Source organism: Chiloscyllium plagiosum, chromosome 14 (genome assembly GCF_004010195.1).
Source record: "Chiloscyllium plagiosum isolate BGI_BamShark_2017 chromosome 14, ASM401019v2, whole genome shotgun sequence".
In the NCBI taxonomy this organism is placed as follows: Eukaryota; Metazoa; Chordata; class Chondrichthyes; order Orectolobiformes; family Hemiscylliidae; genus Chiloscyllium; species Chiloscyllium plagiosum.
In genome coordinates, this window is record NC_057723.1 from 25,264,333 (window position 1) to 25,288,512 (window position 24,180).

The 24,180-nt window shown below is 45.8% G+C and overlaps 1 long non-coding RNA gene across 1 annotated transcript; it reads left to right on the forward strand.

Moving 5' to 3' along the window:
- Nucleotides 1–1,200: 1,200 nt before the first annotated feature.
- On the forward strand, nt 1,201–23,149 carry LOC122556901. The gene is made up of 5 exons (XR_006313693.1): nt 1,201–1,265; nt 4,069–4,188; nt 14,213–14,288; nt 16,207–16,388; nt 22,610–23,149. It is a non-coding gene; the product is annotated as an uncharacterized LOC122556901 (long non-coding RNA).
- The last annotated feature ends 1,031 nt before the right edge of the window (nt 23,150–24,180 follow it).

Here is a 24,180-nt window from a genome sequence, read left to right on the forward strand (position 1 = left end):
AGGACCGAGGGGGTCTGGAATCTGCGCTGTGACTCCCTGCAGCTGTTGATGTCAGAAGCGTTGTGCAACCACCACCAGTACAGTTAAAAACCTATATACATATTTACAGGGAGGACGAGGGAGGGGCACAGAAGTCCCTCGCCCTCACCAGGAGCATCTCCAGGAAGTTCCTGACTCGCTTTCGCTCATTGACATCGAGCCCAGGCGCCTGGCGAGCAGCCTGGGCCGACCAGTAAACTCGTTCAAAGGAGCTCCAGCGGTCGAGCGCCAGTTGGGCTCTATCCCGGTGACTCCAAGTTTCCTCGACAAATTCCCAGAGTTCCTCGAGGGGGATGAGGGGGAGATCGGTAGGGGGCACCTGGGATTCGAAAATATCACTGCAGACAGAGTCCGCTGTGTCCGCCATCAATCCCGAACCCTCCTCCGGGAGGTCGCCCTCGGTCACCGACCCCTCCCCCACCCGAGAGGATGGGGACTGGTCCGGCGCCGCCAACTGGCCTCAAACCCCCGGCAACCCCACCCCCAGGGTTACCAGTGGTACCTTCCTCGGCGCACCCCTTCCCGGAACACCCCGAGTTCGGGTCGTCGGGCGGCAGAGGCTCAGGGCCCCGCTCCTCTCCCGACACCAGGACGCCCGGCTCCCCAGGAAAAGGTCATCCCCCAGGGCCAAGGCTCCCAGAAAAACAGTCTGGGAGGGAGGAGTGAGGATAACACCTTCCTCCCCTCCACTGCTCGATGACCCAGCAGAGGGTCCTCCGTCGTCACCCGCACCACAGCCCTCGTGGTTGTTAAAGTCCTCCCCAGGGTCCGGAGGAGTTGAGGCAGCAGGAGGCCCTGCTGTAGCCCCTGGGGGTTTGGGTAGGTCAAGCCACGGTGCGGGACAGTCAAGAGGCACCGTTGGTTCATCCCCTGGCGAGGAGCAGTGCTGCTGGCACACTGCTGGAGTGTCTCTCCCCTCCAAGGGCCAGTGCCTCTTCCCCAGAGAGGCAAGGGGGAATTTATGGGCCTTCCCCTCCCCCTCCCCCTCCCCACCCGCACCCGCCTCTGTGGTCATGTGGCACAAGGTCCCACCCCCCCAGCCTTTCCCAGAATACGATTGGTTGGGGGAAGACAGGGGGCATGGCCAGGGTGGGGAGGGTCATTGCCACTTCCTGCCCCGCCCCTGGTTTATCAAGTGATGGCGGGCGGGGCAGGGGACCAGTTCCCTCTCCTGGGCCCAGATTCACGGTTGCTGCAGGAGGTGGGGCAGCGGTGGATCCCCCCAGGTTTGTGCCAGGGTGTGGCTGGGCTCAGGTGCCCCTGGGCCAGGTGTTACAGCACCAGGGGCAGGTGTTGAAGCCCCAGGTGTTTCTCTGTCGGGGTGGGGAGTGGATGTGGGGTCAGTGGGACCGGGGTCAGGGTTCCCGCGCCGGGGCGACGCTGTCACAGCCGCAGGGGCATTGTCGTGCCGGGGCGGGGCAGGGCAGGTCGTGGGCTAGGTGTCGGGGAAGGGGATAGGGTGGTCTCCCCATGGGCGGGCCTGATGCGTTGCGTCTTATTCAGCGCCTTCTGGCCAGCCGGACGCTCACCCCCCCTCCCCTGCCAGAGGCTGGAGCATTGAAAGCCTCCGGCTTCGCCTCCGCTGCTGGGGCTTGTGGTGTTGACTTCGGGGGAGGGAGAGTGGGTGCGGCGGCACCACCATCAGCCATCGGCGCGGGCTGGGCAGCCTTCTGGGTGGGGCAGTTTTTCCTTATGTGCCCCACCTCACGGCATAGGTGGCACCGCATGCCGTCCAGAAGGCGTGGTAGGCCGCGCCCTCATGGAGGAGGGTGAATGAGCCCTCGGTGACCTCCTCCCGGGCCAGGCAAATGAACACCTGGCGTCAGAAGGAGTAGATGTGTCGGAGGGCGGGGTCCTTAAGACCGAGCAGGAGCGGTTGGACCCCTGACCGGATCTCCCCAAATGTGGTGAGATGGGGGAGAAGGAGCTCACTTGAAATGAAGGGCGGGACATTGGAGATCACGACCCTCTGGCCCGTAACCTCCAAAGAGTTGACGGGCGAATGTGTCCCGCCCACAGTGAGCCCCCTCTCCACGGCCAGATGGACCGCCTGCTCGGTCTTAAGGAAAAAGACGGCCTTCCCGTACATCCGGGCCGCAGCGACGATGGCCAGTGGGCCAACCACACTAGCCATGGCCTTGCTGCAGGCCTCGATGGACATGTTGAGGTGGGGATAGGCCTTTACCCCCAGGCATTTAGTCAGGTGCCTGAATGGGGTTGCGGTTGCAGCCGGGGTTGGGACAGCTGAGCCTAAGGCAGCAGCTACCCTGGCGTAGGTGCGGCTGGGCTCTGCGATCTTCGGGCTCACTATACTCTGCTGCTGGATATTGGTAGGCCCCAGGCAGCAGCGGTGGAGGTGGGCCTCTGACAGCAGCAGTAGTGGAAGTCCTGGGGATGTGCCCAAGGCCAGTCACCCAAGGCGAGTCCCAGGCAGCGATGGTGTGGACCGGCCTCAGGCAACAGCAGTGATGGAAGCAGGCCTCGGGCGAGTCCCAGGTAGGCCCTCGGTCGCAGCGGTGGGGGCAGACCTGTTGGGGAGGGTCCCCAAGGCAAGTCCCAGGCAGCCCCAAAATTGAGTCCCAGGCAGCAGCAGCAGTGGAGGTAGGCCTCCAGCAGTGGCAATGGTGGAGGTTGTGGGGAGGGGCCCAAGGCGAGTCCCAGGCAGCGGTGGTGGAGGCAGGCCTCAGCGTTGTAGGCAGGCCTCAGGCAAGTCCTAGGCAGGCCCTTGGTTGCAGCGGTGGGGGCAGGCCTGTTGGGGAGGGTCCCCAAGGCAAGTCCTAGGCAGCCCCAAAATTGAGTCCCAGGCAGCAGTAGTGGTGGAGGGGCCCCAAGGCGAGTCCCAGGCTGCGGTGGTGGAAATGGGCCTCCGGCAGCAGTAGTGGAGGAGGTTGTGGGGAGGAGCCCAAGGCATGTCCCAGGCAACGGTGGTGGAGACAGGCCTCTGGCAAGTCCTCGGTAGGCCCTTGGTTGCAGCGGTGGAGGGCAGGCCTGTTGGGGCGTGTCCCCAAGGCAAGTCCCAGGCAGCCCCAAAATTGAGTCCCAGGCAGCAGTAGCAGTGGAGGTGGGCCTCCAGCAGTGGCAGTGGTGGAGGTCCTGGGGAGGGGACAAGGCGAGTCCCAGGCAGCGGCGGTGGAGGCAGGCCTCAGGCAAGTCCTAGGCAGGCCCTCGGTCGCAGCGGGGGGGGGCAGACCTGTTGGGGAGGGTCCCCAAGGCAAGTCCCAGGCAGCCCCAAAATTGAGTCCCAGGCAGCAGTGGTGGTTGAGGTTGTGGGGAGGGGCCCCAAGGCGAGTCCCAGGCAGCAGTGGTGGAGGCAGGCCTCAGACAACAGCAGCAGTGGAGGCAGGCCTCTGACAAGTCCTAGGCAGGCCCTTGGTTGCTGCAACGGTGGGGGGCAGACCTGTTGGGGAGGGCCCCCAAGGCAAGTCCCAGACAGCCCCAAAACTGAGTCCCAGGCAGCAGCAGTGGAGGTGGGCCTCTAACAACAGCGGCAGTTGTGGAGGTCCTGGGAGGGGCCCCAAGGCAAGTCCCAGGCAGCAGCAGTGAGGCAGGCCCCAAGCAGCAACAGCTGAGGCAGGTCTGGACGGGGTCCCAGAGACCAGCAGTGGGAGTGGGCCCCAGGTCAGTAGCAACACTTCCTTGACCTGGGTGAGGCCCAGGCTGCAGCTCCAAAAGTAGGCCCCAGACTCAAAAGCTCTCACCTCCTTCTGCTTCTGCCTCATCTCTTCTTCCTTCTTCTTTCTTATTCTTCCTTCCTTCTTCTTTCCTCTCTCTCGATGTGGGGCAGCTAGTCCAGGGACAGTCCCCTTCAAAGAGGAGAGTCCTTGCACGTACAAACACACTCTCACACTGATCCAACTCTCAAAAGGGAAAACACCCGAGTGGCCAGTGACAAACACTGCCCTTCACATTAAAAGGGCAATGCTTTGTGATAATCTCCTGTTTTTTTTTCACTCCTGTTTATTTTTTTCACTCCTGTTTATTTATTTTTTTTACGCACTTCTGTTTTAATCCCCTGTTTATCTCTGCCAGCCAGGACTCGATGATTCGACCAGATTAACAGTCTCAATCTGGGAACTCATTCGATGATGTCCATCTGGCTGACCTTGTTACAATCAGCACATCCGTCCCCCTCTGAGTCCACAGACACAGGTAGGTTCATTTTCTTGTAGCTCCTCCTGGTGCGTTTTCACACCAAGTCAGGTTCATCCAACACGGCTTCCAATACTGCCAGCATGTAAGGCACAATAGCTCGCCTCTTACGCCCAGAGCGTCTCAGAAGAAATTCATTCCCCTCTTCAGGCAGCAAGGGAATCAGAGTGGCGACACCCACTCTGTCCATCTCTGAGGTAACTTCAACGCTTGACAGAGAGGTAGAACCCATGGATTCCAGAACAGAAAGAGTGTTGAGGAGCTGAGCAGATTTTGCTCCTGCCCCGTTTATGAGTTTGCAGCCTTCGTATGGTCCATGTGTTTGTTCAGAACCATCACACTGACCAGAATTTTATGTCACTGGACCTGACCTCACCATGTCTCTCACCATTCCTGTGGTTCCTACATCAAACTTTATCCACTGAAGTAAATTCTCTCTTTGGCTTAGTAGAGTCTTGAGTCCATTCCTGATGATGTTTCACAACCCCATGCTCCCATGTCCAGGAAGCTCAGATTTTACCTAGTGCAGAGTCTTAGCACTTCTACTGGAGCTATCCTTGTAATTGCATGAGGAATGGTCGTACAATCAAATAGTTTCCAGGATAGTTTGGTATGGAATGAAGCTTTGGTTATTTCTTTAAGCCTGTCTTCAAAGTTTAGACTGCTTTTTCTGCCAGAGCATTGGATGGTGGATAGTGTGGAACTGTCCTCATATCACAAATACTATTTGATTTTTGGAAATTCCCTGCTGGTGCCCATTATCTGTGACCAAACCTTCTGGATGTCCATTTATTGCAAAAGATCTACACAGATTTTCTATTGTCGTTCCTGTGTTTGAAGAATGTACTCTATGCACGTCCAACCACTTTGAATGGGCATCCACAATGACTAAGAACATCGAGCCCATGAAAGGATCTGCACAGTCAATGTGTAATCGAGTCCAGTGTTTACCCAGCCATTCCCACAAAAGTAGGGAAGCTGCTAGTGGTCATTTTTGTCCTTTGGCACCCTGGCTACTGCCCCACAAACGCAGCTAAATCTGTATCCAATCCTGGCCACCAGATATAATTTCTTGCCAACATCTTCACTTTGGAAACTTCTGGATGACCCTGATGGAATTCAACCAGTATCTGGTGACAATCACTTTGCTCAGGACAATCACTCTTGCTCCCCATAATGATGCGCTGTCTTCTATGGTTATTTGGTCTCTCCAGGTCCAAAATGATTTCAATTCTAGTTGTGATTGCTGCTTGGTTACCCCATCACCACCAGCTGTTTCAGTTTTGCCAGGACCAATTCTTTGTGTCCAAAGTCTGATATTGTCAGCTGTGATTGAAAGCGTATCCAGAGAAATTAAAATCATTACAAATTCTTCTGGTGGCAGTACCACAGGCAGCGGGAGATGGCTCAATGCATCCGCATTTGCTTCTTGGCCTCCTGGATGGTTTTCCAACTTGTAATTGTATGCACTTAGTATTGAAGCCCATCACTGAATTTGGCCTGAAGCTATAAGTGCCACCACCCTGTCATCTTTAAGTAGACCTGGCAGGGATTTGTGGTCTGTTATTATTACAATTTTACATCCATAAGGTATTGGTGGGACTTCCTGACTCCAAATATATACGCTAAATCTTCTTTCACTCTCTAGGTGGATTGAGGCTCTGCATTAGCCAAAGTCCTGGCTGCATACGCTATTGGGTGTTCCTCTCCATGTGACCACCTGTGGGTTAATAATACCATGATGCCATAGGGGGAGGCATTACATGTCAATACTAGATCTCACTTGGGATCATAGAGTCTTAGAGTCATAGAGACGTACAGCATGGAAACAGACCCTTCTTTCCAACCCGTCCGTGCTGACCAGATATCCCAACGCAATTTCGTCCCGCCTGCCAGCACCCGGCCCATACCTCTCCAAACCCTTCCTATTCATATCCCCATCCAAATGCCTTTTAAAATGTTGCAATTGTACCAGCCTCCTCCACTTCCTCTGGCAAATTATTCCATACACATACCACCTTCTGCGTGAAAACGTTGCCCCTTAGGTCTCTTTTATATCTTCCCCATCTCACCCTAAACCTATGCCCTCCAGTTCTGGACTCCCCCACCCCAGGGAAAAGACTTTGTCTATTTATCCTATCCATGCCCCGCATAATTTTGTAAACCTCTATAAGGTCACCCCTCAGCCTCCGACGCTCCAAGGTAAACAGCCCCAGCCTGTTCAGCCTCTCCCTATAGCTCAAATCTTCCAACCCTGGCAACATGCTTGTAAATCTTTTCTGAACCCTTTCAATTTTTGCAACGTCTTTCCAATAGGAAGGAGACCAGAAGTGCACACAGCATTCCAACAGTGACCTAACCAATGTCCTGTACAGCTGCAACATGACCTCCCAACTCCTGTACTCAATACTCTGACCAATTAAAGAAAGCATACCAAAAGCCTCCTTCGCTATCCTATCTACCTAGTTGTTTAGTGATTGTGTTAAGGGTTAGATATTCACCAGGCCATAGAGTAATTTCTTTCCCCTTTTTCAAAAATAGTGTCATAGGATTTTTTGCATCCCTTTTAGATGGCATCTCAGACCTTGATTATTTTAAAGGCAGTACCTTTGACAGTTGAACAGTCCTTCAGCCCTGCACTGAAATGTCAGCCTATATTTTACTTTCAAGTGCTTGAAGTGGGACTTGTGCCTGCAACCTTCTGATTCATGGGGACATCATGGTATGCCTTAGAGGATGAGAGCTGTTTTATCAATCTCCAGAAAGGTATGGCTTGACTATGGGACCATTTCCAAGGCCAACCATTTTTAAGAGTTGATCAAAGGTGCCAGGATGGAGGCCAATTTCTACAAGAACTTTCAATAATAATGCTCCAGCCCAAGGAAAGCCCTAAGCTCCGGTAGAGACAAGGGAGCCGAGCACCTTTGTTCGCCCTCATATTATTTCCCAACGGGCAAACCCCGAGCATGTCAACTCTGTAGCCGAAGTAAGTCACTTGGGATGTTTGGAATACATATTTTTCCCTTCTAAGGTGTACTCCCACCTGGGAGAATCGTCTAAGGACTATGTCCATGTTCAGTAAGTGTTCCTCATTTGTCTTCCCTGTTAAGAATGTCGTCTAGATAAATTGTGACCTGAGGTAGATCTTGTAAAATGTTCTTTGTCTTCCACTGAAAAATTGCACAGGCTGATTATACCCCAAATGGAAGTCTCGTATACTGGTACAAATCCTTATGGATATTATAGCATGCTATGGGGAATCCTCATCTAACCACAACTGCAAGAGCACATGGTTAATGTTCAGCTTCATGAAGGACAGCTTCCCCACCAGCTTTGCATATACATCCTGGATGCGAGGGGTTTGGTATTTATCCAGGTGCAAGACGTGGTTTAATGTTTGTTTAAAATCCCTACAAAGGTGAACCAACCGTTCAGTCGATATGACCGTGCTACCCATTCCACAAACTGGACGGATTAATGATTCCTTTGCTTTCCAGCCTCCTGATTTCTGCCTCTACTTTTGCCCATAAGGCAAATGGCACTGGGCGGGCCTTGCAGAATCATGGAATTGCTTCCTGGTCAACGTGCCAGGTCACCTTGTCCCCTTTGATAGTCCTTCGACCTTCCTGAAAAACCTCCAGGTATTTAATTAGGACTTCACTCAGGCAGGCATTATCTAATTGAAAAATGTTGAGCAAACTTCAGTAAATCTTTATCAATCAATTTCACCCAATCAGACTTGGACCTGAGCCTTTTACTACAATCAGTGGGAACTGAACCAATGCTTTCTCATAAGAGACCGGAACCAAAGTTTTACCCTTAATCTGTAAAGGTTCCTCAGTATAGGTTCTCAATCTAATTGAGGTCTTGCACAAACTTAAGGGTTTGAATCCAGAGTGAATTTTGTTAAAGACTGGTTCTGCAATTACTGAAATGGCTGAGCCAGTATCGACCTCCATTAGAACCAGATGACCAGTTAACTAAATGTTCATTTTGATTGGTTCTGATTTGGATGTTGCTAAGCAATCTAACTGTTCCAGGTGGACTTTCCAGAGTATGCACTCACCTTTGAGCTCTCTTACTTAATTGTGTTTAATGGGATTCGATTCCTGTCTGGAGTCCGTATACTGAATCCTGAAGAAAAATTTAACCGTTTGATCAAGGTGTGGGTTTGTTTTGGGGTTTTGCTGTGGACTGACCGAGGGTCACTCTGTTCAGCTTATGTCTTGACTGAGACTTTCACTCTAGTGGTGCTCCTCCAGCTCAGTCAGACTGGCGAGATGTCCACTTCCATTCGAATACCCTGCAACCCATGTCATTTATTTGCTGCATTTTCCAACGATAAAGCCTTTTTAGTATCTGTGTAAATTTCAGTTAGGCTTCAACTAGCAGACACTTTGGATGGTTACATCATTAATCCTACGTACCAAATGGTCTCTTGGCCTCATTAATATTTAAACCAAAGTCACATGCCTCTACTAGTCGTCTTAACCTAATCAAAAATCCCGATACAGATTCCCTAGTTCTCAAATTGTGAGTAAAACTGATAGTGTCTCAGAATTAAAGGGGATGTAATATTCATTAACTAAAGCCATCAACTTTTGAAAGGTTTTAGTATTTGGTACCTCAGGGAAAGTTAAACTCCTAATAAGCAAAAGGTCTGCAGGTCCACAAGTTGTCAGGAGAATTACTCATTGGTTTTCATCTGGGAGACAGTGAGGTCTGCAGGTGCTGGAGATCAGTGTTGTGAGTGTGGTGCTGGAAAAGCACAGCAGGTTAGGCAGCATCCGACGAGCAGGAGAATCAATGTTTTGGGTCGGAGCCCTTCATCAGGAATTTCCTGATAAAGGGCTCCGGCCCGAAACATCAGATTTCCTGCTCCGAGGATGCTGTTTGACCTGCTGTGTTTTTCTAGCACACACTCTCAACATTTGTTTTCATATGCCCCAGTGTTATTTGGCTGCAGAAAATAACGCATTCTTTCCACATACTGGACCCAGCTTTGATAGCAGGATCAAACATGTCAAGATTCCCAAATAACAGCATGATGCCAGAAACGCTTACCCCAACTCAAAGACTATGAATTTCTTCAGGAGCATGCTTTTCTCTTATCGCCATTGGGATAACTCCACAGAGGCTAGTATCCCATCACAAAGTCGCCTCTTATCTACACTCGGATGGTCTTTGACACTGATCCAGCTTCCTCAGAGTCAGCTACAGAGAGACTGTTTGATTTCTTTTTTTTCTTTATTTCTTTTTTTTTAACCCCCACACTACCGCCTAACTAAGGTAGTGCTTATTTTTACCCCGCACCCATGTTGTGTGTGTGCAGGTGTGAGACACAGTGAGAGACACAAGGTGTACGAATCTTTATTCAAATTTCCACCACCAGGAAGATAGGAAACACCCAAGTGACCAGTGACAAGCAGTGCCCTTCACATCAAAGGGCAATGCTGTGTGATCAAATAGTGAAGGGGAGGGCAGGGATTAAATCAAAATAGAGTTGGAGGGAGAAATAATGCACTCCACTCCCTGCGGCGCCCACCTCTCCCTGAACAGCTCCAGGTGTTGGTGGAGACCACATGCTCCTTCTCCAGAGACACCCGGGCTCTAATAAACCCTCCTGTTGATTTTTTTTTTAGTTGTATCAAGCAAATTGAAAAGTGAAATAACTCCTCAAAGACTTGTATCCTGTCACCAAGTCATTCTTTATTAATGTGTGGAGAGTCCTCGACACTGATCCAGCTTCCTCAGAGCTAGCTCTGAGTGAGCAGAATTCCTGACACTCCTGGTTTTTTTTTTCTTCTTTTTTTTCCCCCCCACACTACCGCCTAACTGCGGTAGTGCTTATATTTTCCCCAGCACCCATGTTGTGTGTGTGTGTGTGTGTGTGCGCGCAGGTGTGAGACACAAGGTGCACGAATCTTTATTCAATTTCCACCACCAGGAAGATAGGAAAACACCGAGTGGCCAGTGACAAGCACTGCCCTTCACGTCAAAGGGCAATGCTGTGTGATCAAAACAGTGAAGGGGAGGGTAGGGACTAAATCAAAATAGAGTTAGGGGGAAATAATGTACTCCACTCCCTGTGGCACCCACCTCTCCCTGATCAATTCCAGGCTGTTGGTGGAGACCGCGTGCTCCTTCTCCAGAGACATCCGGGCTCTAACATACCATCCTGTCAATTTTTTTTGTTTTTTTTTCTATATTTTTTTTTCTTTTTATCCCCACACTACCACCTAAGTGCAGTAGTGCTTACTTTTTCCCCAGAACCCATGGTGTGTGTGTGCAGGTGTGAGACACAGTGGAAGACACAAAGTGCACGAATCTTTATTCAAATTCCACCACCAGGAAGATAGGAAAACACCCGGGTGGCCAGTGACAAACACTGCCCTTCACATCAAAGGGCAGTGCTGTGTGATCAAAAACAGTGAAGGGGAGGGTAGGGACTAAATCAAAATAGAGTTGGAGGGGGAAATAATGCACTCCACTCCCTGTGGCGCCCACCTTTCCCTGATCAACTCCAGGGTGTTGGTGGACTCGCGTGCTCCTTCTCCAGAGACATCCGGGCTCTAATATACCATCCTGTCTATTTTTTCTTTTTTTATGGCCAGTTTGGCCAGGCCATAAACCATTTTTTTTTTCTTTTTCTAAGTGCGGTAGTGCTTATTTTTGCCCCAGCACCCATGGTGTGTGTGTTTGCAGTGTGAGACACAGTGAAAGACACACAGTGCACGAAACCATCCTGTCTATTTTTTTTTAAATCTCTCCACGCTCCAGGCTCACTGCCTTTATTCCTGATGAAGGGCTTTTGTCCGAAATGTTGATTTTGAAGCTCCTTGGATGATGCCTGAACTGCTGTGCTCTTCCAGCACCACTAATCCACTACCTACACCTCTCCTGGTTAAATTTTCTTTTTTTCCTCTTTTTTTTCCTGTTTTTTTTTTAACCCCCACACTGCCACCTAAGTGCGGTAGTGCTTATTTTTTCCCCAGCACCCATTGTGTGTGTGTGTGCAGGTGTGAGACACAGTGAAAGACACAAAGTGCACGAATCTTTATTCAAATTCCACCACCACGAAGATAGGAAAACACCCGGGTGGCCAGTGACAAACACTGCCCTTCACATCAAAGGACAGTGTGATCAAAACAGTGAAGGGGAGGGTAGGGACTAAATCAAAATAGAGTTGGAGGGAGAAATAATGCACTCCACTCCCTGCGGCGCCCACCTCTCCCTGAACAACTCCAGGGTGTTGGTCGACACCGCGTGCTCCTTCTCCAAGGGCACCCGGGACCATCCTGTCTATACCTATCAGCTAGGGCTCCCTGATTGGACCAGATTATTAGGCCCCAATTAGGGAACTCACATTTTGTGAGGTCCACCTCACTGACTTCGTTACATCATTAGAATTACTCCTGCCGATCTCTGCAATCTCCTTCATCGCCAAAGCCGTCTGAGAATTCTGGGCTCATCTAAATTGGGCCTTTTGATCACCCCCAATGTTAATTGCTTCCCCATCAGTGGCATTGCCTTCAACTGTTCAGGCTCGAAAACCGGCAATTAGATTCATAGAGTCATGGAGATGTACAGAATGGAAACAGACCCTTCAGTCCAACTCATCTATGCTAACCAGATATCCTAAATTAATCTAGTCCCACCTGCCAGCACCAGGCTCATCGTGTGGATGTACAGAGGGATCTTGGAGTCCATGTACATAGATCACTGAAAGTTGCCACCCCAGGGTTGATAGTGCTGTTAAGCAGGCATATGGTGTGTTAGGTTTCTTTGGTAGAGGGATTGAGTTCTGGAGCCGCAAGATCATGCTGCAACTATACAAAACGCTGGTGCGGCTACACGTGGAATACTGTGTACAGTTCTGGTTGCCATATTTTGGGAAGGATGTGGAAGCATTGGAAAAGGTGCAGAGGAGGTTTACCAGGATGTTGCCTGGCCTGGAGGGAAGGTCTTATGAGGAAAAGCTGAGAGACTTGGATCTGTTCTCATTGGAAAGAAGAAGGCTAAGAGGGAATTTGATAGAGACATACAAGATGATCAGAGGATTAGATAGAGTAGACAGTGAAAGTCTTTTTCCTAGGATGATGACATCAGCTTGTACGAGGGGACATAACTACAAATTGAGGGGTGATAGATTTAAGACAGATGTAAGAGGCAAGTTCTTTACTCAGAGAGTGGTAAGGGCATGGACTGCCCTACCTGCCAATGTAGTTAACTCAGCCACATTAGGGAGATTTAAACAATCCTTGGATAAGCACATGGATGATGATGGGATAGTGTAGGCGCACGAGCTGAGAATAGTTCACAGGTCAGCGCAACATTGAGGGCTGAAGCGCCTGTTTTGCACTGTATTGTTCTATGTTCTATAACCCTCCAAACTCTTCCTATTCATATACCCATCCAAATGCCTTTTAAATGTTACAATTGTACCAGCCTCCACCACTTACTCTGGCAGCCCATTCCACACACACACACCAGCCTCTGCATGAACAAGTTGCCCCTTGGGTCCCTTTTATATATTTCCCCTCTCATCTTAAACCTATGCCCTCTAGTTCTGGATTCCCCCACCCCAGGGAAAGATCTTGTCTCTTTATCCTATCCATGCCCCTCATGATTTTATAAACCTCTACAAGGTCACCCCTCAGCCTCCAATGCTCCAGGGAAAATAGCCCTAGCCTATTCAGCCTCTCCCTATAGCTCAAATCCTCCAACCCTGGCAACATCCTTGTAAATTTTTCTGAACCCTTCCAAGTTTCACAACACCCTTCCAATAAAAAGGAGATCAGAATCGCACACAATATTCCAAAAGTGGTCATGTTGTACAGCCGCAACATGACCTCCCAACTCCTACACTCAATGCTCTGAACAATAAAGGAAAGCATACCAAACGCCGCCTTCACTATCTTATCAACCTGCGACCCTACTTTCAGGGACTATGAATCTGCACTCCAAGGTCTCTTTGTTCAGCAACACTCTCCAGGTCCTTACCATTAAGTTGATAAGTCCTGCTCTGATTTGCTTTCCCAAAAGGCAGCACCTCGCATTTATCTAAATTAAACTCCATCTGCCACTCCTCAGCCCATTCACCCACCTGATCAAGATCCTGTTGTAATCTGAGGTACCTTCTTCACTGTCACCTCCAATTTTGGTGTCATCTGCAAACTTACTAACTATACATCCTATGTTCACATCCAAATCATTTATATAAATGACGAAACATAGTGGACCCAGCACCGATCTTTGTGGCACACCACTGGTCATAGGCTTCCAGCCCAAAAAGCAATCCTCCACTACCACCCTCTGCATTCTACCTTCGAGCCCGTTCTGTATCCAAATGGTTAGTTCTCCCTGTATTCCATGAGATCTAACCTTGCTAACCAGTCTATTACCACAAACATTCAAAATCTCTATCTCTCTTTCTTCCGTTAAGATTTTCCTTAAAACATACGTCTTTGATCACACCATTGGCACTAATTTGCTTTAATATGGCTAACTTGTCCTGGACTTCGATTTCCATCTCACGCTCACAGAGATGTGGTAAGGACCTTTCATAGCTTTGCAAATCGACACCTGACTTATGATTGACTTTTCCCAGGAATTTGCTTTTCTTCATAAAAGTGGTAAGTGCAGTTTCCTGCCTCAATGCATTGACGAAGAGCATGGACATGTGATGGGTTGGTTAGAAGGCCAGCCTCCCTTCTTAGGGAAAATAGCCTTACTCCCAACCCCATTCTGTTGTCCAAGATTTTTAGGACCCATCAGACACTTTGACCACTAGGTTTTAAATGAATTTACCCAGGCATTTCACAACACCAGAATGACTAAATGACTGCAGTTGCAAGTTGGTAACCCTGCAAACTGTTGCATCTTTATTCAGAACAAGTAACAGTTTAGTGTCAAAGTAATGTATGGAATCTTTGCTCGATCCTTTTAGTCGCACAATACACCCTCTTGTAATTTCAGTTGCATTCATGAAGTCATTGTTCTCTTCCTCTCTCATTCCTGACAGGCTGTTGGTACACCTTTGCCTTTGCTACACCTGTTACTACTTCATCTCCAGGAGGTGCAAGAGACCAATCAGTCGGGTAAGCCCTGATTTTTGAATGGTTTTCTGAAATTTTCTCGAGTTTTGGCAGATCAGAGTGATTCGCTTAATGTTTAGAAACATTATCAATCATTTGGATGGCTTGCTAATGTTTGTTTCTTTGTGTAGCAGAGACTGGTTGCCTTTCTGTCTGGGTTTTTGATTGAAAGTAGGCATTCTTCCATTGTTTGGTTGAATTGTTGTTGAAATGTGTCCTTTTGCACTCTGCTAACATCATTAGTGCGCTTCGCTGCTGTTTTTGCACTGAGTCTAGTTTCTGGGTTTGCAATTTGCAGAGCTTCATCTGGCCAACCTGTCCCATACCCAGTACCCCTTACTGTTTGGCCAAATGGAAATGAAGAATAGAAAAGTAGAAAGCAAAAGTGGGAGACAGAGAGACTAAAGGCTATCAGCAAATACTGGCACTACAGTGGTTCAGTGATTAGCACTGATGCCTCACACAGGTTTGATTCCAGCTCAGGTGACTGTGTGTGAAGTTTGCACCTTCTCCCTCTGTCTGCGTAGGTTTCCTCCAGGAGCTCAGTTTCGTCCCACAGTCCAAAGGTATGCAGGTTACGTGGATTGGCCATACTAAATTGCCCGTAGTGTCCAGGGATGTGCAGACTAGGTGGATTAGCTCTGGGAAAAGCAGGGTTACAGGGAAAGGGTGGGGGTGATTGGTCTGGGCGGGATGCTTTTCAGAGGGTCAGTTTGGACTTGATGGTCCAAATGGCCAGCTTCCACACTGTAGGGATTTTCCGATGATGATACAAAAGTATAAAAATATTAAAAAGTCAATTCCAAAGACAGCATTATAATAACTGACCAATTAGTAGTACAATTAGTTGTAAATGGATACAATATGATTGTGATTATAGTGATATGGTCGCAGTGTGACCAAGGTTGGAAATTGAATATCTAAGGGATTCAATACTTTAAGAAGTACAGAGAAAAAGATAAATACAGTTGGGATAGCATTGTTAGCAAAGGATGCAATAATGAGAAAGAATCTTAAGTCTAGTGGTAGAGCTAAGAAACAAACAGGTATACAAAACATTATGGAAATTGTCTACTGCCCTCCAGACAGTAGTGTGAAGGTATTAAACAAGAAATTAGTGAAGCATGTGAGGAGGGTGCGACAATAATTATGATTGACTTTCGTTGATAAATAGACTAGGCTAAATTCTTCAGCAATAACATTTTGGTGGATGAATTACTGGAGTGAGTGTAAGACGGCTCTTTTCGTCCAATATGAATCCAATATCCAATAGGAACCAACTCAGGAACAAATTCTCCCAGATTTGCTATTTTGCAATAAGAAATGGTTAATTGATTAATTTTGCAGGATTTGTCAGGCTCAGGTAACAATATCTCATTTTCAGTATCAGTACTTACAGCCTCTAGGCCTCAATGTTGAATTCCATGATTTCAAGATGTCTGTTCTTCATTTTTCTTACTTTCTAATATTTCTTGCATTTCTTACACCTTAACCCATTTATACTGGTCTGTTGCAACAGTGAGCTGTGCTAAGTCAATCAGTAGTGTACTCACACGTACAGAAGATTCTTGCTGCATTGTTCAATCTTTTTCTTAAATTTCGTTATGGGAACTACAAGCAGCATGTTAGAACACAATGCTGTAGCCCTGTGGTACTGTTCTCCAAGTGAGCTCATTGTTGTACACTCGTAACTATCAGTGCCTTTTGCTGAATCTCTTGGCTTCTTTTTGTAAATAGCAAGTAGTTCCATTTCAATAGAGGAAACCTATCATAATGTCTCCACATTTTGCATAATCCTCTATTCTTGCAGATGGCAGACTGAATGGATTGTTTCTAGGTGATTGAAGACTCTGATTGAGGTAACATTGAAACAGACAATAAAAGGAGATTTGAAATCTAATGTTAAATGTGTTGTCACCAGGTTCATGGTGGAACTTTCGTTTTGAATGCTGAAACAACTGTTCAAGTTCATGAAAAGGTCAGATGTCATTTTCCAGCATTGGCTGACCAAGTGGAAGGCAATGTGCTATTTTTATACCAAAGGGAGACAATGCCATGAAATATATCCCATCACCAAGGCTGATGATATTCCTGAATTGCAAGGTATCTGCTAATATATATCACATTTAGCCAAGTGATTAATCCAGCAAATCTACAGATATGTTTACAATATGAGTGTGGCTCAAAGTAGCATCACCATCATTGCCCAATAATTTATTTGAACTATTGTGGATTTATTAACCTGTCAATAATTTAATGCACCTCAAGAGAATGTGTTGAACATTACATGACCATTGCAAATGCTAGGGATTGTTGTTAAACTGTTGCATATTTGTTTCGGTCACTTTTAATGGGATGGTATATGTTAACAGCCAGTATTTTTAATTGCTAATTAAGGACGGCCAGCAGATGGTGCCATTGAGGCTGTTATCAGTCTAAAATCATGGATCGTGGTAGAAAATCCTGAAACACCCATTATTATGACAAAATAGGGCGGCACATTGGCTGAGTTGTTAGCACTGCCTCACAGTGCCAGGGACCCGGGTTTGATTCCAACCTCGGGCGACTATCTGTGTGAAATTTGCACATTCTCCCCGTGTCTGCGTGCGTTTCCTCCAGGTACTCCAGTTTCCTCCCTAAGTCCAAAGATGTGCAGGTTAGGTGAATTGGCCATGCTAAATTGCCCATCGTGTTCAGGGATGTGTAGGTTAGGTGCATTAGTCAGGTAATTGTGGAGTAGCATGGGATTGGGTCTGGGTGGGTGACGTTTTGGAGGGTTGGTGTGGAATTGTGGGGGCCTGCAAAGGGCCTGTTTTCACACTGTAGGGATTCTTTAAAAATGCTGTTTTAATGCAACATAAATCCACCAGCTAGTCACATGGATACCCATGGATTACTACAAAAAGATGCTTCTCATCGGCCACTGAAGTCTTGGGGGTAATTCTTGCTTCAACAAACAGGCAGTGCTGTTATTGGGGTTGTTTTCCTTGGAGCAGAGAAGACAGAGGGCACATATGCTGGAGATACATAAAATTGAGGGGTGTAGACAGGAACTAACATTCCCCCTTGTTAGAGGGATGAATGACCAGGGTATAGATTGAAGATAATGGGCAGAAAGATTAATGGGGATAGAAGGAAAATCTTTTTTTCAGAGTGGGTGGGAATCTGGAACCCACTGCATGTAAAGGTGGGAGAGGCAAAAACATTTAAGAAGTATTTAGATATACATCTGTGAATCCAAGGATTACAGAGCTATGGGTCAAGTGGGATGAGATTAATTAGGTGCTCGTTTTAGACCAGCACAGACTTGATTTGATTTGATTTCTTTGACTCGTTACTGGTACTGAGGTAAAGTGAAAAGTGTTGTCTTAGGTGCTTTACAGGCAGATCATACTATACAAGTGCATCAGGGTAACAGAACAGAGCGCAGGATACAATGTTACAGCCGCAGAAAAGATGCAAACAGAGATCAACATTAACATTAAAGAGTTGAGTGTGGTGCTGGAAAAGCACAGCAGGTCAAGCAGTGTCCGAGAAGCAAGAGATCCGGCGTTTCGATCAAAAGCCCTTCATCAGGAATGAGGCCCCATTCAAAAGTCTGAGAACAGTGGGGAAGAAGTTGCTCTTGAACCTGTTCCTATTTCTAAACAAACTTTTATATCTTTTGCTCAACAGAAGAAGATGGAAGAGAGTATAACCAGTGCGGGAGGGGTCTTTTATTGTGTTGGTTGTTTTCCCGAGGCAGCAGGAAGTATAGATTAAGTCAATGGATGGGAGGCAGGTTTGTGTGATGGACTCCGTTCACAACTCTCTGCTGTTTCTTTCACTCTTGGGAGCAGCAGTTGCCATACCATGCTGTGATGCATCCAGATAGGAGGCTTTCTATAGTACATCGATAAAGATTTGTAAGGGTCTTTATGGATATGCCAGGTTTCCCTAGCCTCCTGAGGAAGTACAGACTTGATGGACCAATGTGCTTTTGTCTGTGCTGTAAATCTCTGATTCTATGATTGTGTGACATTAATCCAATGGGGTGGATTGCCCACAACATTCTCATTCTAATCATTGCATGGGATCAGAGGAACGTAATCTTGAGGCAGGTTCTGAGATTACTGTCCATTTTGAGGAGAGAACTATTCCAAAACATCAATTGCTCATGAAGTATCGTTTGCAATAAAACTGTTATCCATGTGACTACCTAAGAATTTCTAAAATTGACTATTTTGCCTTTAACCGAGGCACCAAAATAGCAATTTTACATTACAGAGTTAATTCGGGACTTTGAGACAAATACCAACCTCAATAGCACCATCCCTTGGCTGTTTTAAACATTAAAACAATGGCCTGCCTCTGTAAAATGTATCGACTCATTAAAAGCAACAGAAGCTAACAAACAACTCTTTAATAGAAACCCTTTGGAATTGTAAGTCGCTTATTCCGATGCTGGTTTCTCACTTGGTGTATTTTTCCTGATGACTTCCAGCTGCATCTCAAATGTATAAACATCCTAAATTTGCATGGAATTGGAATCATAGAATCCCTACACTGCAGAAAGAGGCTATTCACTCCATCAAGTCTGCACTGACCCTCTGAGTACATCCCACCCAGACTGAGACCCCCACCTTATCCCTGTAACCTCTCATTCACAATGGTTAATCCACCTAGCCTGCACAATGCTCAACACTAAAGGTCAATTTACTGTGGCCAACCCACCTAACCTTCATATCTTTGGATCTATGCCCTTTTCACCATTATGCTGTTGAACTATACTGCTTCCTGGTCAAGCAACATGTTGAATTTAAAATTGTCATCCTTAGTTTTTAATCTGTAGTATTGAAAAGATCTCATTGACTATGAGATTCTTGACTGGGATTGTCAGTCAGAACTCCCTAATTGGCCCAAGTTAACAACTCTACTTATTGGATGTGGTAGGCACTATGATGAAAGTAAATGTGCTCTTAGATTACAAAAAATAATTAATATTTTCATTTCTGATTTTATCCTTATGCTAACATGGCTGTATTAACTAGAATGTTAAGATGAATGTTTTTCATTTCAGTCAAGGACAGTAGTGGGAAGTTGTGCATGGAGTCTGAGGAGATAGGAGAGGTGCTAAATGAATATTCTTTTGTCAGTATTCACACTGGAAAAAGACAATGTTGTCGAGGAGAATACTGAGATACAGGTTATTAGACTAGATGGGATTGAGGTCCATAAGGAAGAGGTGTTAGCAATTCTGGAGAGTGAAAATAGGTAAGTCCCCTGGGCCAGATGGAATTTATCCTACAATTTTCTGGGAAGCTAGGGAGGAGATTGCAGAACCTTTGGCTTTGATCTTTACATCGCCATTGTCTACAAGAATAGTGCCAGAAGACTGGAGGATAGCAAATGTTGTCCCCTTGTTCAAGAAGGGGAGTAGGGACAACCCTGATAATTATAGACCAGTGAGCCTTACTTCGGTTGTGGGTTAAGTGTTGGAAAGGATTATAAAAGATAAGATTTATAATCATCTAGAAAGGAATAACTTGATTAGGGATAGTCAACACTGTTTTGGGAAGGGTATATCATGCCTCACAAACCTTATTGAGTTATTTGAGAAGGTGACCAAACAGGTGAATGAGGGTAAAGCGGTTGACGCGGTGTATATGGATTTCAGTAAAGTGTTTGATAAGGTTCCCCATGGTAGGCTATTGCAGAAAATATGGAGCTATGGGACTGAGGGTGAATTAGCAGATTGGATTAGAAATTGGCTAACTGAAAGAAGACAGAAGGTGGTGGCTGATGTGAAATGTTCATCCTGGAGTTCAGTTACTAGTGGTGTATGCAAGTATCCATTTTGGGGCCACTGCTGTTTGTCATTTTTATAAATGGCCTGGATGAGGATGTAGAAGGATGGGTTAGTAAATTTGCAGATGATACTAAGGTCAGTGGAGTTGTGGACAGTGCCTAAGGATGTTGCAGGTTACAGGGGGACATAGAAAGGCTGCAGAGCTGGATTGAGGTGGCAAATGGAATTTAATGAGGAAAAGTATGAGGTGATTCACTTTGGAAGGAATAACAGGAATACAGAGTACTGGGCTAAAAGTAAGATTCTTGGCAGTGTGGATGAACAGAGAGATCTCAGTGTCCATGTACATAGATCCTTGAAAGTTGACACCCAGTTGACAGGGTTGTTAAGATGACATGTGGTGTGTTGGCTTTTATTGATAATGATTGAGTTTCAGAGCCATGGGGTCAGGTTGCAGCTGGACAAAATTCTAGTGCAACCGCACTTAGAGTATTGCAGATAGTTCTCGTCGTCGCATTATAGGAAGGATGTGGAAGTATTGAAAAGCGTGCAGAGGAAATTTACCAGGATGTTGCCTGCTAGGTAGGAAAGGTCTTATGAGGAGAGGCTGAAGGACTTGAGGATGTTTACTTTAGAAAGAAGAAAGTTGAGGGGTGACTTAATAGAGACATACAAGATGATCAGAGGGTTAGATAGATTGGACAGTGAGACCCTGTTTTCCTCAGATGGTGATGGCTAGCACGAGGAGACATAATTTTAAATTGAGAGGTGATAGATATAGGACAAGAGGTCAGAGGTAGTTTCTTCACTCAGAGTAGTAGGACATGGAACACCCTGCCTACAACAGTAGTAGCCAACTTTAAAGGCATTTAAATGGTCATTGGATAAACATATGGATGAAAATGGAATAGTGTAGGTTAGATGGGCTTCAGATTGGTTTCACAGATTGGCACAACATCAAGGGCTGAAAGGCCTGTACTGCGCTGCAATATTCTATGTTCTATTAGTTTCTCAATGATAAAAACGGAGGTCATGGTGACAGCATTCTGACTGTGCAGCAAACTATACTTCAATCTCAATGAGTTGACCTGGCATGACTTCAGTCTGAGCTTCCACAATAGCACTCACAACAGTTGAAAGCTTCGGCCTGTACTCCAATGGAAGCTCAAGCAACAGACATTAGATGTGGCATTGTGTAGGACAAGGGTACTAATCGAGCCATAGCTGATGGTGGAATTTCAATTAAAAAAAGCCTAGAGTTTATAGATTTCTAAATGCTGATCATGATTGTTGATTGTCTTAAAAACCCATCTGGCCTGCTAACATATATTAGGGGAAGACATGTGTGGGCTTTACTAAGTCACGTAAGGCATTTAGAAATTTCAAGGTAATCAGTCAAAGTCAATGTGATTTTGTGAAAGAATCAAGTTATTGAAGCTTTTTGAAGCAACTTGTGTTCTGGATAAAGGGGAGCCAGTGAATGTATTGTTCTTAGATGACCAGATTGCATTTGATAAGATGCCATATCAAGGTTATTATGGAAAATAAAGCATCATGTTCTAAGGGGTAACATATTGGAATGAAAACTCGAGAAACTCAGCAGGTCTGGCAGCACATGTGGAGAGAGAAACAAGCAACATTTGAGTCCAATATGGTCCTCTTGTGGAAGTGAAGGGGTCTGGAAAAGTGATAAATGTTATGTTGCAGAAAAAGTGAGGAGTCGGAGCAAGTGGAACAAATGGGAAATGTTTTCCAGAGCAAAAGACAAAGAGAATGCTACTGCCAGTAGAAAAGTACTAAAGATGAAAAGTAGTTGCTTATGATTGGTATCAAAAAATATAATAGGCAGCTCTGCTGAAACTCAAGCAAAAAAACAATGGGAGGGGGTTGGGGAATGAGAGTGGTAGGGGAATGAGCATAGTATTCAAAATGGAGAACAATTTGTGCTCTGAAGTAGTTGGACTCTTGAAAGCATTTCAAGCACTGATGTGATTTTCTAAGCTGGAGAAGTTTACCAGTGTGCAGTAGTTGGTTGGTTACACAATTTTGTTTCCTTCAATTTGACTTCAAAACTGGGGTAATATCATTATTCCTTATTTTATACGGGCTGCCCATAGTGGTTTAAACCTGCCACTACACATCTTGATCACTTGAAGGAAATGTACATAAAGTACTGACACTGGAAAAAAAAAATCAGCTTCTAAATTTTCCAACATCAGGTTCCCTCTAAACTAGATATGAAGCATGGTTACTGGTCCATCCATCGAATAGAAAAATCTCAAGTGCTCAAAATTTTGAATGGCATCTGGATGACATCATTTCTGACCGCTACCATTTGGTTTATCAGTAAGCCAAGACTTATTCCAGCAGCACATGGATAGGTTACAGAAGGGATGTGTTTGTATTTTTGCAGTTATTGATATCATGGTCATGAGATAGACAATGGTTGGTGCATCAGCATTAAGCATTTATTAACACAAACTCCCACGTCAATGTCAAACAGAATCATTTTTAGATCTATTTATGTCATCTACAGAGTATGTCCCAAACAAAACAAGAGCAAGAATCTTAAACAAACACCCATCCCACTGGATAAAGAGGATCTGTGACATTGTCTCAGGCTTTTCAACATCATTCCCTGTGCAGAAAGGACAGCTGCACAACATTTGCTGAAGAAGGATGTCCCTCATGTGTTTAAAAATATGTTGCTGGAAAAGCGCAGCAGGTCAGGCAGCATCAAAGGAACAGGAGAATCGACGTTTCAGGCATAAGCCCTTCTGTCATAAGTCCCTCGTGTGGGCAAGACAACCACCAAATGTCATCAAAACTCTCAAGCAACCTTTGTCAATTCACTGTTGCCTGCTGCAATACTATGAATCCAGGACAGAAATGTTTCTCTAAGTATACATGTCATGCAACATCCTAATGGCCTTTTTTTTTTGTAAGATGAAAATCCTTACTGCCTTCGCTTTGAAAATGGTCATCTGCTCAAGCTAACTATTCCAGAATGTTAAATATATTAACTAGTTACCTGATGAAGGAGCAGTTGGACTATAACCTGGTGTTGTGTGATTTTTAACTTTGTACACCCCAGTCCAACACCAGCACCTCCGCATCATATTGCACTATAGAGTGCCAATTCGTTAGCTCTGGTATTTGGCATCATGCAATTTTGCACCTACTTATTCAGCAAGATGTTTTCTGTCAAATCTGCAATTTTTTTTTAACAGGCAAGATTGTGTCATCTGTTTTACAGGAATGGAATTAAGCCCACCCAACAGGCTTCACTGTCAGCTGGTTTTCATTACATTGGACCCTTGGCTCTAGCTAATTGCTCTTCCGCTCGCAGCCTTTTTTAGGAAAGTGATGAGTATTTCTGTCACATTCCATCCCCAATAGTCAGACATGCAAAATACATCTTGCCAACATCATACTTATTATAGAAATTACAAAGGACCTCTTTCAAATCTGACTTTTGATAAATTCCAAAGGTTAAACACAGCTTGAATAATTTTACCACTGCTGTATAATTTCAGGAAACAATACGCATATTTATCAATTAACTTGCACATGTAGCTATGATGTGGGCATGCTTCCAATACACTTTTTTTGACCTTACTTCAAAAGGCATCTGCCATTATCAAACTTGTGTTCCCTTTATGAAATTTGTTCTTATGCACATAATATGATTTATAATGTACTATGGGATGACTGGTCCTTCACATAATCACAGAATTGTTACAGGGGACTATTTGGCCCATTGTTTCAGTGCCAGCTTCCTAAGCCTTTTAGTGCCAATCTCCAGCCTTTTCCCCGTAAGCATACATATTGTATCTATTTAACCAATTATCAAGTGCATCAAATCAACCCTCTTCTACTACACATCCAGGCAGTGCATTCCAAGCCGTAACTACTTACTGTATAATTTGTTTAACTCCCCTTGCATATGCTTTTTTAAAATACTTCAAATCTGTGCCCTCTGGCTCTCAATCCTCTGACAGTGCTAATAATTTCTCCCTCTATATATTATCCAGACCTCTCATGATTTTGAAGATCTCTTTTCCTTCTCTCCAAGACAGTCACAGCTTCTTTAATCTATCTTCATAA